This window comes from Podarcis bocagei (assembly GCF_964188305.1).
Source record: "Podarcis bocagei genome assembly, chromosome: 7".
Lineage (NCBI taxonomy): Eukaryota > Metazoa > Chordata > Lepidosauria > Squamata > Lacertidae > Podarcis > Podarcis bocagei.
The window spans coordinates 91,817,773-91,836,611 of record NC_138132.1 but is presented as its reverse complement, the minus strand read 5'-3'; positions in this window follow the sequence as shown (position 1 = coordinate 91,836,611).

Below are 18,839 nucleotides of genomic sequence, written 5' to 3'. Positions count from 1 at the left end.
TCAGATGACAAAACAGCCTTTCTGATGTGGTTCAAAGGAAATTATAGCAATATGTTTGGCACCAGCTTGGCTGCAGGAGTTGCTGGAAGGAGATGTATGAGGTTCCATCCAACTGTCTTGAGGACTCCACTCCAGATTTGTGTAGGGTTTACTTCTCACAAGGCAGAGGCTACAAATTTTTTCTCAGGGTTTACTGCTTTCTTAGGAATGAATATAGCCGCAAAGCAATGGAGATTTAGGATCAGAGTTTTCCTTCTAGAAGGGCTACCTTCCCAGGTTGACAAGCCCCATCTGCCCCTCACTTCCCTCTACAGCAAGTGCAACAACCTCCTTCTTGGCCATTTAACCCACTCTTGGTCTTGTCTGCTCAATTTGCCTGAACCTGTATTTGCATGCAGGGGAATTCCCTAACTCACCAAGGGTTTCAGACCCATCAGCTCCCCTCACCTGGTTTAGCCAGCCAGTGGAAGCCATTCCCTGGGGTGTGGCTGCTGTCGCCTGCTGACAGCTTCTAAGAGCCACAGGTGAGATCTGAGTACACGGACCAAAGGCTCACAAACCACCCCAGAAGGAGAATGACTTGGCCCCACCAGAGGCACTGCCCCTCCCCTAAACCTCTATACAGATATGCTTACATTTAGGGTGACAGATGAATGCAGAAATGAATTGTTGAATGGTGCAGCACGCTTTAATGGTGCTAGCATGGGGAAAGGTTCTCTGCATCAGGCAGCAAAAAATATTGGTGGCACTTGTTTTACTTGGCAGAGTTAGCACACAGCATGAAGCTGACTATGTATTGAATCCTTGCTGGGAGAGCAGGCTTACCTTGGTTGCTCACAGAAAATAAGAAAGCTTAGGTTTATTTTAGGAAACACTTACTTGGATAGAAAAGAGTTCCTAGTTCTAGCCAACTAAGTTGGAGTTGCGGAGAGTTGTGCTTGCGTCTTGCACTCAGCAGAGAGACACACAAATACCGTATTTTGCGCCCCATAGGACGCTCTGGCCCATAGGACGCACCTAGTTTTTTGGGGGGGAAATAAAGAAAAAAAAATTATTTCCCCCCCAGGTGCGGGGCTGGAAGAACCAGGTCGGGGAACAGTGGGAAGGCACGCTCTGCCTCCCCGCTGTCCCCCGAGCTTGTGGGGCTGGCGATGGGGAGAAGTGCGCAGTCCCGGCACGGCAGGCAGCTCTGCGCCGCCATCCCCAGCGGGGCGGGACTTAGCGCCCCGCTTGGGATGGCGGCGCACATCTGCGTAGAGTCCCGGCACGGCAGGCAGCTCTGCGCCGCCATCCCCAGCGGGGCGGGACTTATCGCCCCGCTCGGGATGGCTGCGCAGATCTGCCTGCAGTCCCCGCACGGCAGGCAGCTCTGCGCCGCCATCCCCAGCGGGGCGGGACTTAGCGCCCCGCTCGGGATGGCGGCGCAGAGCTGTGCTGATCCCGGGACTGCAGGCAGCTCTGCGCAACCCTCAGAGCAGGTCTCCCGAGGGTTGCGCAGAGCTTCCTGAACCCTGGAGAGCGAGAGGGGTCGGTGCGCACCGACCCCTCTCACTCTCCAGGCTTCAGCAAAAGCCTGCATTCGCCTCATAGGATGCACCCAGATTTCCCCTTCATTTTTGGAGGGGGAAAAGTGCGTCCTATAGGGCGAAAAATACGGTATGTCCTCTCTCCATCAGCTTCAGAATTAAGAGCATGAAGAAAGGGGAAGCAGGATCCTAGGTCAACAACTCTAAGAATATCAGCCTAACATCAATAGAAAGGTCAGCACAGAGATCAAAGGATAGTGAGGCAGATTGGGAATCTTGGAGGTTCCCTTCTCTATCTGCTTTAACCCCTTGCAAACCCTGCAACAAGCTGAGTTGCATCCCAGCAGGTCCAAAAACAATGGCCACACTCTGAATGCACACCCTACCTTCTCTGAGCTCTTCCCAAAACATTTTGGAAGCCTGAGGTGTATTTCTAAAGTAAGCTAAAGTGGTACAGATAAATTGGCATATGCAAATTATATGCAAAACTGCCTCTTCTTTTCTTCTCCTTTGGTGATGTGTTTCCTCTTTTTCTGTCAGTGTGTGAATGATCACCCTAATGAGACACAGTCTGCAAAGAATGCAAGAGAACTTCCCTCTGGATGGTGGCCAGTGGGTGATGCCCACCTGCCTGTCACTGTTAAGGGTGCTCAAAATCTGCAAATTGCTAAGTGGGAAATGGCCTTGGAAGCAACTTGGCCAGTCTTCCTGCAGATTGGGGCTGGCCAGATGGCTGTGGGCGGGTTGCCAAACTGATAACAGGAAGTGTTGGGAGAACTCTGTCAAAGGATGCAGCCTTACCTTGCTTTAGGTGAAGGAAGGCAGCAGATTCTGGTTAAGAGGCAGCAAATGGCCAGGATTCTTTTTAAAAAAATAATAAACATTCTTTTAGCTATGTGCAGAGAAAGTGGGAAACCATTAAGATTTCCTTTAAACCACCTTGGGCCAGCCAAAGGGATGAAGAAAGTGCTGCTTGCCCATGACTTGCCCTTCTTGCAGTTGTTGCCTTTCTTGCTCACATCCTGCTTCACCTCAGCCCCAGTTCAGCCCCCTCGGCCCTCCAGTACCTGGAGAGAGGCTGGCGAACTGGGAGAGGGGGGAAGCAATACCTGGCAGCTGAAGCAGATCCCTGGTTTCAACAGAACTGGGAAATCCCAGGGTGGGGTTAACTGTCACACAAGTAAGAACAAGATGCACATTTCTATTTATTGCAAAGAGTAAATGTGGAAACAAAGACTTGTTTTGGTGGGAAAGGACACACTGCAATGGCTGAGAATGCCCAGTTGTGTAACAAAGGTGTTGCAGTTTGGAATGGTGGTGAAGCACATGAAACTTAACCCAGTCTGAAAGTTCCCTCCGCCTCCTTCCATTTTGCCTCCTCCTGCAGGGAGTGTAAGGGGGGGGGCGGGGACACTCAAAAAGTGCTCTGTAAACACCCGCCATTGTTATTCTCTCTATACTACGGCTGTGTCTTTCCATCAACTCAGAAGTGTACCTTCTCAGTGCAGTAACTCCAGGTCACTTAACACTATATATAAACTTTTCCAGCACATATTTTTGTATGTGTGTGATGCGAGATTATTCCAATGCATGTGAAATAATTGTCATTGTTGAAGAAATGGGATAGTATGTATTTGGGACAGATACAGTCTAAAAAAAGAGCTTTTTCTTTTTATTACTATTCATCCTGCCATTTCTCCAGAGAGCACCATAAATTTCAGCCTGGCTGTAGGATGATAAAGGGTAAGCAGAGATTTGAGCTGGTATCTCCTGGATCAAAGTCCAGCACTCAGTCCACACACACACACACACACACACACACACACAACCCCCCCAAAAAAACACACACCCCAAAGCTGACCTGAAGCCACAACTGGAGGATGGGCACGATGATTCTTGGTGAATATGGATTTACACAGGGATTCCATCACATTTAGAGAAGCTGCCGTGTTTCAGCTGTTCTATTAGCACAGACCCTTTTTATGCCTCTCCACAAATAAACTTTGATTTCTGAAGTCAGATTGTGGCCCCCCTGCTCCCCCTCCCTTCCCTGTTACCATTAAACTATTGTCAGAGACCATCTGTTGCTTCAGCTGCGGTCTCCCTCACGCTATGGGTGGGGCTTCTGGACAGCTGCAGTTTTTGACATTTTGCACCACAAATACGGTTTCCTTGCAGATAAGTTTTTCATGGGGGGAGGGGGGAGCACAAGCCCTTTTCAAACAAGCCTTCACAGTCTGAGATTGTTGCTTGTATCACTTAGCAAAAGTGAAATGACTTCTCTTAACCAGATAGATCATTAATTCCCAAAGTGTGCCTCAGCCCAAAGAGCAAACCTGCAGAAGAGGCTGCCTACTGATCTCTGCATGATTCAGCATCCTGGCCTACCATGTCTTCAAATAGCTGCCACTGGGAACGGATAACTCTGCACCTCTCTGCATCAGGTGCAAATGCTTAGTTCATTCCATCACTTCCATTGCACAGAAGAAGCCAAATTAGCCATCCTTGAAGAAGGCTGCCCATTGCATCTCTGAATGAGTTGCTGCTCTGGGCAGCAGTCCCAAATCAGTGGCCAAGTACATGTGACATTATTGCTGCAGAATTTTCCTTATAGAAATAGCCTGCACAAGTGACCTGACTGTGGTGTGAGGAGGCAGTGGAACTTTAACGCATTGCCTCCACTGCACTCTAGACTCAAATCAGTGCCCTCCAGAAAAATATGCAGCTGGAACAAATGGGCATTTCTCCCCTCATGCAAATTGTAGGCAGGGAGGACTGATCTGGATTGGGACTGCAGCAGGGGAGGGGCTAAAGCTCCTCTGCCCCTATGTCAATGTTCTGATGCAGATTGGGCCCCCATGCCCTCGCCATTTCTGTAAGAAACACCCCTTCCTTAAGGCAAGTGAAAGAATTAAATGGGGATGCACACCTTATTTGGTCCTCATGCACACACACAAGGGAAGAAGTGCAGTCCTTGACTCTTAGCCTTTATAGAAGTCAACCTTTCCCCACCCCCAAAGTGGAAGAATTATTTGTGTTCCCCAACTTCTAATTCAAGGAAGGGGGGAACAGTGTGTCCTCAGCTTATCAGAAGTCTGGGAAACCCTGACCATACCAAGACACAATTCAGCCTATTCTGTGGGAAGATTCACACCATCAAACTGGCCAAGGCAGAGCTCATGAGCAAGGGTGCACATTTCAACCCATGGCGAAGGACTAGTGTGCCCATGCTTTGCCCCACCACTGAGAGACCTTGGCACTTTAGAGGAAAAATCCAAATGTTGCCTTCCTCTCCCAATATTTAACATGATGCATAACTGGGAAGGTATCCTGCACAATCCCCACCAACATGAATGGATGCAATGCAAGAGCATTGCCAGCAGCAGCAATGTTATCCTCTGTAAGGAACAAAATTGTAAGCGACAGAACTATTGCTAGAGAAGTCCCTCTCAAGCAGTGCTGGCTGGGGTGCTGGGAGTTATAGTCCAGAACACCTGGAAGGGACCAGCTTGGGAAAGGCTGCAGTGTTATGTGGCCTCTGCCCCTTCTCCTGCTCCCCGACTTCAGCCATAGGGGGCACATCTACACCACGGAGTGAAACTGGTTTAAAAGAAACACTTTATCCCCCAGGGAAATGTTCTGGAAGGAGTGCTAAAGATTTCTCAGCTAAACAGAAATGATCAGGAGCAATCTATAATTTCCCAGAGTTTTTTTTTTTGTCAGGGTGGGGGAACAATGATAGTTAAAACTGGGATAAAAACAATGTAAAGTTCCCACCACTGCATGTCATTCCAGCCTTCCTTGGGAGGCTCAATGGGGCTATATTCTGAATCAACAGCCAGGATCAGGTTACATACTATTAAAATAATTTGGTGATTCACCCCAGTTATAAGGAGCCCTTTTTCAAACCACCTCCTTTGCCCTTGTTCTGGCTCAGGTGTGATCCCACCTGAGGGCTCTCTCCAATTGCAGGTTTTTGCACCACTTCTGGGCTTGGCTAATTATAGCCCCAGCCAAGGAAGGGTCAGCAGCTCCTTCCAGGGAGAGCGAGGTCTGGCCCATGGGGCTCAGATGGGATTGCAAATTACTTTTAGAAAAGGAGCAGTAACATGTGACTAACCTGAGCAGCCCCAGGCACCAGGTAAGTATCTAGTGGAGAGAGAAAAGAAGCACATTTATGATGTGATCTACCGTGAACAGCACAGGGAGCAGAGGTGAACTGGGAGCTCAGATTAGACTGAGCAACTGTTATTTCTTCCGGAATTCAGAAGGGTGGCATTTTCCACCTTTACTATTAGCCATCGCCCCTCCCATGCCTCTGCACTGCTCCCAGGTGCTAAAGGACAGCTTAACTGGAGGAAACAGTAACACAGGCGAAGCTTTCCCTGAGAGTGTGAGACACAGAGGTCCCAGTTTGCATCTCATCTCAATCGATCAGGATGCCAATTTTTTAACTGCCTGCTGCTCTCCTACCTTTAACCATTAGTGGATCTGCACATGTTGACAGAGGTCAGTGCTGAGATGCACAAAAGGCTCCTGCTAACTTACATTGTTAAAGTTAACTCTTTCTCAGCCTGGCCCACCTTACAGGGTTGTTGCAAATCAGGGATGGGGGTACCTGTGTCCCTTTTGATGCTGCAGCAGCCTTAACTATTGGGCTGATGGGAGCTGGAGCTGGCGCTGATGGGAGTTGGAGTCCAGCAACATCCAGGGATGATGCCTGAATAAGTGCTTTGGGGACTAAAATGTTTGGGTGCCTACATGCTAATTCATTATTATTTGTCATCCAGCTGGGGGAGGGATTCAGGATCTAAAGGTGGCCTCCGGAGCCACTTCCCCTGCCTTCTTCGGGGGGCCCTTCAGAGAGCCTTCCCTGCAGCAGCAACACCCACAGGGTGGGGGGTCAGCGGAGTTTTATTGCAGTAGTAGACCAATCGAAATTAACTTAGTCAGGTTCATTTTAATGCATCTACTCTGAGTAAAGCTTTGTTGACTACCACCTATAGTCTGCAGCGACGATCTCCTCGCTTGAATGGGTTACAACCAACTAACATTTAGTCAGAGTAGACCCACTGAGATTAATGGACCTAAGGTAGCCATGGCCATTAATTTCAATGGGTCTACTCTTAAGTTACGGTAAGTAGTGTATAACCCAGTGACTTTTAAGTGCTAGGCTAAGACCTTAAAAAAAAAGCCTAGACATTTAGTATTTAATAAATGCAATTCTGTTGCTTAAACACACACACACCTCTACTTAGCGAATTAATGATCACAGGCTGCCTTAGGAGAGACATGGGAAGCAGGGCATATTCCACCAGCTTTGCTGGAAGAGCAGCTCCATCAAGAATGGGCTGCCCCTGAACTGCTTCCATTCAAGCTGCACATTATAAGAACTGCTGTTTAAAAATTGGTGCCTGCATTTGTCCCACCCCCACCTTCCTTCCTTGTCCCTTTTGTGTTGTGTTTTCTAGATCGTAACCCTGCGGGCAAAGACTGCCTTGTTTTAACAGAATGTATGGAAGCTGCTCTGAGAACCTTTCTGGCTGAAGTGTGGGACACAAATGTTTTAATTAGATGAATAACCTCCTAAGGCAGCCCAGTAAGGACTGAACTTCCTCAGTGGCTGTGGAATGCTGACTGGCTGTTGGGAGCAGGGCGGATGGGGGGGGGGCACCAAAAAATGGCTGAGAATCAGTGTGGCTGGCTGGCTGCCAATTCCCCCCCCCCCTTAAAAGGACCCAAACCCCAAAATGGCTCTTCTCCTCATTTTTAACTTTGAAAATTAGGATTTGGTTCCTGAAGATCTGATAACCCATCTGACGATTGCTGCAAGGCTTACGACCGCAAATGTTTTGAGAAGTGTGGTGCTAGTCTGACAATAACTTGGCACCAACAACTGTGGAGTTTTGTGCTCATGGACAAACTGACTTGGCAACTTTGTGCACAAGGAGAAGTCAGAACACAGAGAAATTTTATGTAGTTTGGTCAAATTTTATATCTGATTCAGCCACTAAGCAACATAGATTCAGGCAGACAGGTTCTCATGGAAATCTTTCCATGCCAGATGTAAACTCTTCACTGGAACTGGCCTCTGTGTTGTGTTGGTTTCTGAAAAATGAATAAAAATAGTTGTTCTATAAAAAACCTTTATGTTCCCACACATGGTGATAAATGATGGGCAATGTTTCATATGCCTAATTTCTGCATGTTAGTTTGCACCCTAAAGCACTGAAGAAATAGAATCAGCTTAATAGCTGGTTAAGAAATAGGAGGAGAAGCTGGGAACCATTGCGTGCTGCGTGTGAATGGAAGAGGACTGGGGTTCCAGCAGGCACCAGATGGATGGAGAGAGAAGTTGTGAATGATTGTGGGAGTGCAAGCTTCGAAGTTCCACACGAGGTCCTGAGCTTGTGATGGATGAGTTCCTGTTTGGAGATCTGCGCAGCGGGAAACTGTCTGTGTGGGTGGGTTAGGCAGAGAGACCCAAGCACTTGCATTGTTCAGCAGAGGGTGGGTGTGGAACAGATGCAGGCCTGATTAATTAATTTCCCTTTGGATGAAAAGGAAGGAGAGCGTAGATTAGGAAGCAGATTGGGATGGGATTGATCTGCTGGCTGTTTTCCTCCCCATTAGGAGTGTAGCAAATGGGTGTGGGTGTGTTAATTGTTTGCCCTGGTCTCTCCCACCCCATACTGAGGCTCATCCATCTGCTCCACTTGTGACTGACACATCCATAAAACGTAATGCTCCATGTAAAAGGAACTCAAGTGCTGCTCCATTGGCTGTTAGAGAGTTGCCAACTTTTCCTCTTGCCTTGCTCCTATCCCTTTCAATTTAGCTTGGCACAGTGACATAGAGTATAGCTATTGTGGCTAGTACCCATGATGTGTGCATGGTGGACATTGGACACAGCTCACAAACCTTTGCTGTTACTGCTGCTTGCCTCCCAACTGCTGCTGCCAGACAGAGCCAGCTGCCTCACTCTTCCCAATGGCTGAGCCGGCCCTGGCCACCCTCTGCGCTAGCCTCAAGAGCAAGATCTCCTTCCTGATTAGCCACTGCCAGTCCAGAAGGGGTGCATAGAGATTTCTTTGCCCTGTTCGTGTGCAACATTTTAGCTTTCCTTTCCCTGAACCTCATTTGACTTTTTGTTCTCTGCTCAGTCAGACTCTGGAGAAATCCTGTTTGGATCTCTTTACAGTTTATGTGGAGCTTTCACCATCCTTAGTGACAAGCTACATATTCCCCCCACCCAGGAGATCAACAATTTCACATCTGAGTTCTTGGAGAACATATGTGTGCCATATGAATCAATGACCTTAATTTTTAATTTGTCAAAGGTTAGCTGTGGAACATCAACACTTGCCATCCCTGTCTGACGTGCTGGATCCTCAGTACTTAACTCCTGATCCTAATTCTCATGGGATGACGATGGATGATGACAGGCCAGCAAGTAAAGATACGTCTTTCAGAGGAGAGGTGCTGTCATAGCCAGACACTCTCCATATCCTGCAATAGCCCAGATCTGCGTCAGTGAACTCCAGCCCCAGTCACCACTGCCAAGGCCAAGATTACACACTGCCAGGCACCCCGGCAGGGGAGAGGAAGCCTCTGTTTACACAGGCAAAGCTGGATGATCATCTGCAACAAAGACAAGGGAAATGCTGAGGCAGCAGGGCTGTTCGAAAGGGGCCTGTGTGGTAGAGGGGAAACTCCCAGGCAAAGGGATTGGACAAAGGGTTATGGGGCACCACCCTCCCCATAAACAGGGGGAATTTGCTCCTGTGCAAATGTGAACCCAGACTAGAGCCTCAAATTAACACTGCCCACCCCCAACAAAATCCTGGCCACGTCCATGGATGCATGAGCCCTTATAGTGAGTCAGGCCTCTGGTCCGTCTTGCTCAGTATTGTCAAGACTGCCTGGCGGCAGCTCTTCAGGCTTTCAGGCAGGGAGCCTCTCCCAGCCCCACCTGGAGATGCCATTGGGAATTGAACTTGGGAGCTTCTGCATGCAAGGCAGATACTCTGCCGCTGAGCTATGGTCCTTCCCCAGTCAGACCAGCCAGTTTCCCATTCTAATAGCCTTGCATCCAGACCCTGCACAATGTGTATTGGGAAGCAAGTTCTGTTGGGACTTGCATACCTATTAGGAACCAGCTTTCCTATGGTTGGAGTTAAGAAACACCTGACAGCAACCTTCCCCAGCCTAAGAACCTCCAGTTGTTTTAATCCACAGCTCCAACAAATATGGACAGATGGTGTTGGGTCTGATGAGAGCTGTAGTCTAAAGCATCTGGAGGTTACCAGGTTGGGGAATTCAGAGGAATGAGGAAGGAGTTAAGAGGGTGGGAGCCAAGACAGGGATAGATGGTCAGGATCTGCTTATTGCCGTTCCTCTGGGCAAGAGCACTGTCCTGCTCAGCTGGAGAAGCAGAATATTAAGGCCTTTGTGGCCAGCAATAAGCTCCATTTCCAGAAGCAAATGTATAACGTTAATGCAGGTTCGAAGAAAGGAAGCTTGGCATGGTTATTTACAAATGCACATAGAGAGCAATGCCCGAGGCACAGTTGCTCCTGGATGCAGTTTAGATTGGCTTGTGCTGATTGATTCTGGTGCCTCTGGGTGCTTCAGAGCAATCTGAATCTCAAAAGAGTGCATGATTTGGGAGGTGCCTCCTTGGCCCCACAAACTGAGCAAGCTTTGATGTTGATGGCTTCCTGGAATTGAGAGGTGGGTATACAGGTACTTAGGGCAAAGAAAGCTGCTGACATCCCAGGAGCCATCCCAGGAGTCAGCCAAGACAGTTTGGGCTAAAAAAAAAAATTTTTTTGAATGTGGGAGGCTTGAGCCAATGTGCTTCCCTAGACACAGACCAGCAAAGGAGGGCGCAGGGAGCAAGGTGACAATGCTCATTCCTTGCATGCAGAAGGTCCCATGTCAACTTCCTCCCATCTCTAATTAAAAAGGATTTCAGAGTACTGTAGCAGGTGATGCAAAAGGCCCATTCAGAGCCCAGTCGTGGACTAGAAGGATGATACCCGTCTGGCAGGCTGGTATCAGGCAGCATCCAGAGTTTATTAAAGTTTCACTTTGTTCATTAAATGACTTAAACATCTATTTCAAAAGAAACTCATCTTGCAGAAGATTAAAATGTACAAAAATTAAACAATAATATAAAACAGTCTAAGGAGTACCACGATACCATAGCCACATTATCCTAGCAGACAAAACATCAGGGATAATCAGCTAGAAATATGCAAAATAACCATCCCAGCAGATGTTTGCAAGAAGAAGAACATCGTGACTTGACACCGGAAAGATGGCAAAGTCAGCGCCAGAAGGTCCTGCAGGGACAGCAGTCCATGGACAGGGGGACCTCCCTCCTCCCAGGCCAGCAGCACAGACTCTCCAGCAGATGGGCATGGAGGGACATCCTTGTCAGCTCCCCAACACCACCAGCTCAGTTTGCCCTCCAAATGTTTTGAACCACAACTCCTACCAGCCCCAGTCCTGTTGGGATGGGAGTTGTAGCCCAAAATATTAGGTGCGCTCCAGGCTGGTGAAGTAGCCCCTGAAACACACTCTTGGAGGTGAAACAAGCTTGTGATGCCATCACTTCACCAACTCTGTCACATTAATTTGCGCAGGATGTTCCCTGGTTCTCAGCGCTGCCTCCTCCTCCCACTCCTTCATGGCTGGTTTTCTCTCTTTTGAGCCACCCTCTGCAGCTGGGCCTTTGGCAGTCACTTGACTTGCAGGCAGCCAGCAGGGAATGAGATGGTGTGTCTTATTCTCTGTGACAGGAAATGCCTCCCCTCCTGATCTCCCATCCAGAGGCTTGGCCAGGCCTGAAAACAGGTCCAGCTGGGCTCTGGTGGCCATGGCTGGACACACACCTCCCTGTTCCTTCTGCCACACTCTTGCACAGCTCCTGTGAACCTCAGAAAGGCTTGTGCTGCAGGACAACTTCCCAGCAGCAACTGGAGCTTTGGGGATCCCCATTTACAACTATGCTTAGCTGGAGTTGATGGGAGTCATAGTCCAAAACCCCCAGAGGGCACCAGGCTGCCTGAGTGGTTTGCCACACGTCTGCCACCAGGCCTGGCACAGCAGCCTCCCTCTGTCCCCTGCTCCCCTTGCCTCTCCAGAATATTGCTTTCCTGACTCTAATTCAGTGCGACGCTGACGTAGCACTCACCCGGGACTCTCTAATGCAAGGTGCTATATAGATGCAGAATCCTGCCTGCCTTCTCTTAAACGGATGCTGGAGCTGAAGAAGACAGGCTGTGCTGCCTGGTGGCTGCCTTTTCCAGCTGTTGCAATTACACTCCCATCACCATCAACAGCAGGCCCACTGTCCTCTGCACCCCTTCCCTGCACAACTGCTTCAGAGACTAAAGCTCAGCGATCTGCAGCAGGGACAACTTGTTTTCTCCCAATATGGTAGGAACAATAGTGGAACAGCGTAGGAATCTGCCTCCAATGGAGCCACTGATCCATCTCTAGCTCATTATGGTCTGCACTGCGTGGTAGTGGCTCTCCTGGCACCTCGGGCAGGAAGACTGTCCCAAGTGCTGGGGGCTGAATCCAGGACTTCCTGCATGCAAAGCAGATGTTCTGTGACCGCTGAGCTGCACACCTCCCCCAAAGCTGCTGAAAGCCCAGTTCCTTTTGTGGAAAACTCCTCTCTGTCACATAAGGGAGTCTCAAGGAGAGACCCTGAAGAACAAGCAGCCAGCAGGTTTGTTAGAGAAGAAAGGAAGGAAACCACATCTGACAAAGGAAAACTGGAGTACCCTGAGGCGTTCATGATTGCCGCAGGGCTTGTCCTACGCCAGCTCTAGACTTCTGCTTGTGTGCTGTGTACCCTAAGAAATAGAGGCCAGGAGAAGGAGAACAAGGGTGGATTAAGGTCGGCATCATTTGTTTCTGGCCCTTTATCAGCCACAAGACAGGCAGACATTCAAGAGGTGATGCTTCCCCAGGGGATGGGGGGGTGCAGGAGGATTCGCTTTGCATGTTTTTCTACTTGTGGCACAGCAGTGAATCTTTAAAGATGAAAGGACAGGGCATTTCTGCCCGCTGTGCACACAGGAACATAGGAATCTGGCATATACCAAGTCAGACCATTGGTCCACCTAGCTTAGTATTGTCTACACTGACTGGCAGCGACTCTCTGGGGTTTCAAGCAGCGGTGTCTCTCTTAGCCCTTCCCGGAGATACTGGGGACTGAGCCTGGGAGCTTCTGCCTGCAAGGCAGATGCTCTACCACTGAACTGCGACCATTCACACACACTGAGACCACTGCCTGGTTTTGATGCTAGTCATACTGGGAAATGGAAATGGCTCCAGATGCCTGGGAAAGGCAGCAGCAGACATGGCTCTGCTGCAAGGCAGCAAACATGTCCGCTGCTGGGGAAGGTCAATTTTGATTATAGCAAACTGTCACATCTTCTCCTAAAGCATTCTGGGAATTGTAGTTCGGTGAGAGTGCTGACCATTTTTAATTGAGAATTCCTAATCCTCTTTCAGAGAACTACAACACTCAGGTTCCCCTGTCCTGGGAAAAGAACAATTATGCATTGCAGGGGGTTGGACTAGATGACCCTTGGGTCCCTTCCAACTCTGATTAAACCAGTTTAAGGCTGCAATGCAGCCTTCCTAAATCTCGTGCCCTTCAGACGACAGCTCCCTCCCGCCATCCCCAGACACCACAGCCATGCTCCCATCATCCACACAGCTGTGCTGGCTGGGGCCGAGGGGGCACCAGATTGGGATAAGCAGTTACAGTGCACACACCAGAGGTGGCAGGTTTTAGGTGCAAACTGGGAGCTCAACTGAAAAATTAATGCAGGAAATGGAGAACTACAGTATCATCAGGAGGCCCTGCTGGGTCAGGCAGAAGGTGCATCTGCTCCAGCATCTTGTTCTCACAATGGCCAAGCAGAAACAGCGGGAAGCCACAAGCAGGACTCTTCCCACTTGCAAGTCCTGGCGGCTGCTCTGCAGAGGCATATTGCACAGAAGAAGGCAGCCACCCTGGCCTTTGGCAGCCTTCATCACTTTGTCTAACCCTCTTTTAAAGCCATCTCCTTTCTTTCTGAAGCCCTTTCCGTGAGGTAGAATCCCACCCCCACCCCGAGGGGGGACCCAATCCATCAAGATGTCCTTCTCCGACACAAACTCATTCGAAGGCCAGTGTGGTGTAGTGAGGGATCGCCCAGGGTTCAAAGGCCAGCTTGGCCATGATGCTCACCAGGTGATCTCTCAGTCACCATCTCTCAGACCAACCTACCCTGGAAGGTTGTTATGAGGAGAGAATGGGGAGGCAGAGAGCTGCATGCACCAACTGTAGGCTCCTTGGCAAAAAGGCAGGACAGAAATGTAATAAAATGAATGAATAAAAGAAATAGGAGTTGGGCAAGAAGAATGGTTTTAATTAGGCTGGCTCGGAAGCAATTATTCTGCTGCATATTCATTAGTGGGGCAAATTGTTTCTTTTGCCTTAGGGCCCCCTCCTCACATATTTTATTGCAGCCCCAGAGAGGATATCCTGGGGCCAGTCTTCTAAGAATGCCATGTAACTCTCCTTCCCCCCATTACAGGCCTCTTCACACCAAGTTTCTTGCACTCATAAACCAAGTCTTTCTGGTGCTCCCTTTTGCTGACCGTCACTTGAGTCATTTCGGTTGCAACAGCTAGAGTATTGCTTGCATGATCACCTTTCCAGGGATGAAGACAAGGTTGTTGCTGGAAAGTGCTGCTGCTTTCCCCATTCACTGCAATGTCTGCTGGGCAGCTCCAAATAGTTTTGGTGTGGAAGATCCAAATGCAAGTCCGCACGCAGAATTATTACATGCCAGTTTGCGAGCCCCATAGTGGAGCACCTTTTTTGCATGCAGAAAGTCTCAGGTTCAGTCCCTGACATCTGTTGATAAAGGATCAAGGAGCAGGTGACAGAGAGGAGCAGTCACTGCTGGAGACTCTGGGGAGCACTTCTGGGTTTCCAGCCCTCTCCTTGGCCCTCCCATGAGAGGAATGTGTCATGTAACCATGATATTAATGCCTCTTGCTTCCCTGGATGGAGGTGTGCCTGTGGAAGACTCAGACTTTTGCACAGCTGGGGTGCAGCCTCCTGCACAAAGGTAAGAGCCACATCCCTTTCTCTCCTTCTCCTCTGCCTTTGGCCTTGCCCCCACTGGCATGCTTCTCTCAGGCTGAAAAAGCCCCCCCCCCCCATCCGCAGTGAGCTAAATGGACAATTTATGGAGGAGGCAGCTTCCTGTGTCCCACGCAAGCCCCTTTGATCTGGAGGCAAATGGGTGTTGTGCAAGAGCACAGCCCAAATGACAGGAAGGCAGAGATAACAGGATTGCATGGATGGTGAAAGCCCAGGTGCAGGGAAAGAGGAGTCATCAGCTTATCTATTTAGGCAACTTGTATGCTGATTCAAATGTGGTTACCAATAAAGGGATAAAACAGAATCAGCAGAGAAACACAACCTGGTTGGGCTACAGCTTCCATCAGCTCCCCCCAGTGTAGCTCTAGGATGCTGGGGCTGATGGAAATGCAGCCATGCAAGCTGGTGCTGTTGGGAGTTGGGAGTCCAATAGATTTAGAAAGTACTAGGCTGGGGAGTCTGCCATAGGGCCACAACATGTTCAATGAAGCCATAAAAGATAGAATCATAGAATCATAGAATCATAGAATCATAGAGTTGGAAGAGACCACAAGGGCCATCGAGTCCAACCCCCTGCCAAGCAGGAAACACCATCAGAGCACTCCTGACATATGGTTGTCAAGCCTCTGCTTAAAGACCTCCAAAAAAGGAGACTCCACCACACTCCTTGGCAGCAAATTCCACTGTCGAACAGCTCTTACTGTCAGGAAGTTCTTCCTAATGTTTAGGTGGAATCTTCTTTCTTGTAGTTTGGATCCATTGCTCCGTGTCCGCTTCTCTGGAGCAGCAGAAAACAACCTTTCTCCCTCCTCTATGTGACATCCTTTTATATATTTGAACATGGCTATCATATCACCCCTTAACCTCCTCTTCTCCAGGCTAAACATGCCCAGCTCCCTTAGCCGTTCCTCATAAGGCATCGTTTCCAGGCCTTTGACCATTTTGGTTGCCCTCCTCTGGACACGTTCCAGTTTGTCAGTGTCCTTCTTGAATTGTGGTGCCCAGAACTGGACACAGTACTCCAGGTGTGGTCTGACCAGAGCAGAATACAGTGGCACTATTACTTCCCTTGATCTAGATGCTATACTCCTATTGATGCAGCCCAGAATTGCATTGGCTTTTTTAGCTGCCGCGTCACACTGTTGGCTCATGTCAAGTTTGTGGTCAACCAAGACTCCTAGATCCTTTTCACATGTACTGCTCTCAAGCCAGGTGTCACCCATCTTGTATTTGTGCCTCTCATTTTTTTTGCCCAAGTGCAATACTTTACATTTCTCCCTGTTAAAATTCATTTTGTTTGTTTTTGCCCAGTTCTCTAATCTGTCAAGGTCGTTTTGAAGTGTGATCCTGTCCTCTGGGGTGTTAGCCACCCCTCCCAGTTTGGTGTCATCTGCAAATTTGATCAGGATGCCCTTGAGTCCATCATCCAAGTCGTTGATAAAGATGTTAAATAAGACCGGGCCCAAGACAGAACCCTGTGGCACCCCACTAGTCACTCTTCTCCAGGATGAAGAGGAACCATTGATGAGCACCCTTTGGGTTCGGTCTGTCAGCCAGTTACAAATCCACTGAGTGGTAGCAGAGTCAAGACCGCATTTTACCAGCTTCTTTACAAGAATATCATGGGGCACCTTGTCAAATGCCTTACTGAAATCAAGGTAGGCTATATCCACTGTGTTCCCTTCATCTACCAGGCTTGTAATTCTGTCAAAAAATGAGATCAGGTTAGTCTGACATGACTTATTTTTCAGAAATCCATGCTGACTATTGGTGATCACAGCATTCCTTTCTAGGTGCTCACAGACTGTTTGCTTAATGATCTGCTCCAGAATCTTCCCTGCTATTGATGTCAGACTGACTGGGCGGTAATTATTTGGGTCCTCTCTTTTCCCCTTTTTGAAAATAGGGACAACATTTGCCCTCCTCCAGTCTGCCGGGACTTCGCCTGTTCTCCAGGATTTCTCGAAGATGACTGCCAGTGGTTCTGAGATCACATCTGCCAGTTCTTTTAATACTCTTGGATGCAGTTCATCTGGCCCTGGAGACTTGAATACATCTAAACTAGCCAAATATTCTTGTACTATCTCCTTAGTTATTCTGGGCTGTGTTTCCTCTGCTGAATCATTTGCTCCAAATTCTTCAGGTCGGGCATTGTTTTCTTTATCGGAGAAGACTGAGGCAAAGAAGGCATTGAGGAGTTCAGCCCTTTCTGTGTCCCCTGTTTGCATTTCACCATCTTCTCCTCTGAGTGACCCCACTGTTTCTTTGTTCTTCCTTTTGCTACGAACATACCCATAAAAGCCTTTTTTGTTGCTTTTAACCTCTCTAGCAAGCCTGAGTTCATTCTGTGCTTTAGCTTTTCTGACTTTGTGTCTACACGTGCTGGCTATTTGTTTGAATTCCTCTTTGGTGGTTTCCCCCCTTTTCCATTTTTTGTACACATCCTTTTTTAATCTTAATTCAGTTAAAAGTTCTTTAGATAGCCACCCTGGCTTCTTTAGGCACCTTCCATGTTTCCGTCTCATTGGTATTGCCTGACGTTGTGCTTTTACTATCTCCCTCTTAACAAACTCCCAGCCATCATGAACTCCCTTTCCTTTTAGTATTGCTGTCCATGGGATCTCACCCAGCACTTCCCTAAGTTTTATGAAGTCGGCTTTCTTAAAGTCAAGAAATTGAGTCCTAGTATGCTTGGCTGCTCCTTTCCGCTGTATAGTAAACTTCAGAAGAGCATGATCACTCGCGCCTAATGATCCTTCCACTTCTACCCCACTAACCAGGTCATCAACATTGGTTAGGACCAGATCTAAAATGGCTGTTCCTCTTGTTGCTTCTCCCACTTTCTGGACAATGAAGTTGTCTGCAAGGCCAGTGAGGAATCTGTTTGACCTTATGCTCTTGGCTGAGTTTGACGTCCAACAAATATCCGGGTAATTGAAGTCCCCCATTACTACTATCTCCCTTCCTTTTCCATGCTTGGCCATCTGTTCCAGGAAGCCATCATCTATGTCCTCCGTTTGGCTTGGGGATCTATAGTAAACTCCCACAATGAGGTCTCTGTTATTCTTCTCTCCCTTAATTTTGACCCAAATGCTCTCACATTGGCTTTGAGGTTCTAAATCTTGGATCTCTTCACAGGTATACACATCCCTGACATATAACGCCACTCCTCCTCCTTTCTTGTCTGGTCTGTTTCTCTGAAATAGATTGTATCCCCCCATTATTACATTCCAATCGTGGGACTTATCCCACCAGGTTTCAGTGATGCCTATTATGTCATATTTAGTTTGCTGTACCAAGAGCTCAAGCTCATCTTGTTTATTTCCCATGCTTTGTGCATTAGTGTACAGACATTGAAGTCCATTAATCATTCCCCCGTGTCTCTTATTTAAGGATTTTTTCCTCCCACCACTAGGGCCGCGTGCTGTTTGCTCCATTTGGTCTATGACATTTGGATGATCATCTTCATTAATTGATAGACTCCTACCTTCAGGAGCACTGTCTCCCTCCCCCACATTAGTCAGTTTAAAGCCCTCCTGATGAGGTTTCTGAGATTTTTGGCAAAAACATTCCTCCCAACCGTTGTGAGGTGCAGCCCATCACTTGCCAGAAGTCCATCTTCAAGAAACTGCAGTCCGTGGTCTAAGAATCCAAACCGTTCCTGTTTACACCATTTGCGAAGCCAGCTGTTCACTTCCACTATTTTCCCCTCTCTCCCTGGGCCACGTCGTTCAACTGGGAGGACAGACGAGATGACAATTTGTGCATTTAGTTGCTTCAATTTCCTGCCGAGAGCCTCGTAGTCTCTTTTGATCTTCTGGAGGCTATTGCTTGCAGTGTCATTGGTTCCCACATGAACCAAGAGGAAGGGGTATTTGTCAGTGGGTTTTATGATTCCTTGCAGTCGTTCAGTTACATCTTGGATCTTAGCCCCGGGGAGACAGCACACTTCCCGAGACATCTTGTCAGGCCCACAGATCACTGCTTCTGTTCCCCTCAGTAGGGAATCCCCTATCACCACTACACGCCTCCTCTTGGGTTTGGTCGGGGTTCTTCCGTGAGCTGTCCGTTCCAAGGTCGCCTGCACATTCCCTGAGGACTGACTTTGCTGCTCGTCTTCATATACCTGA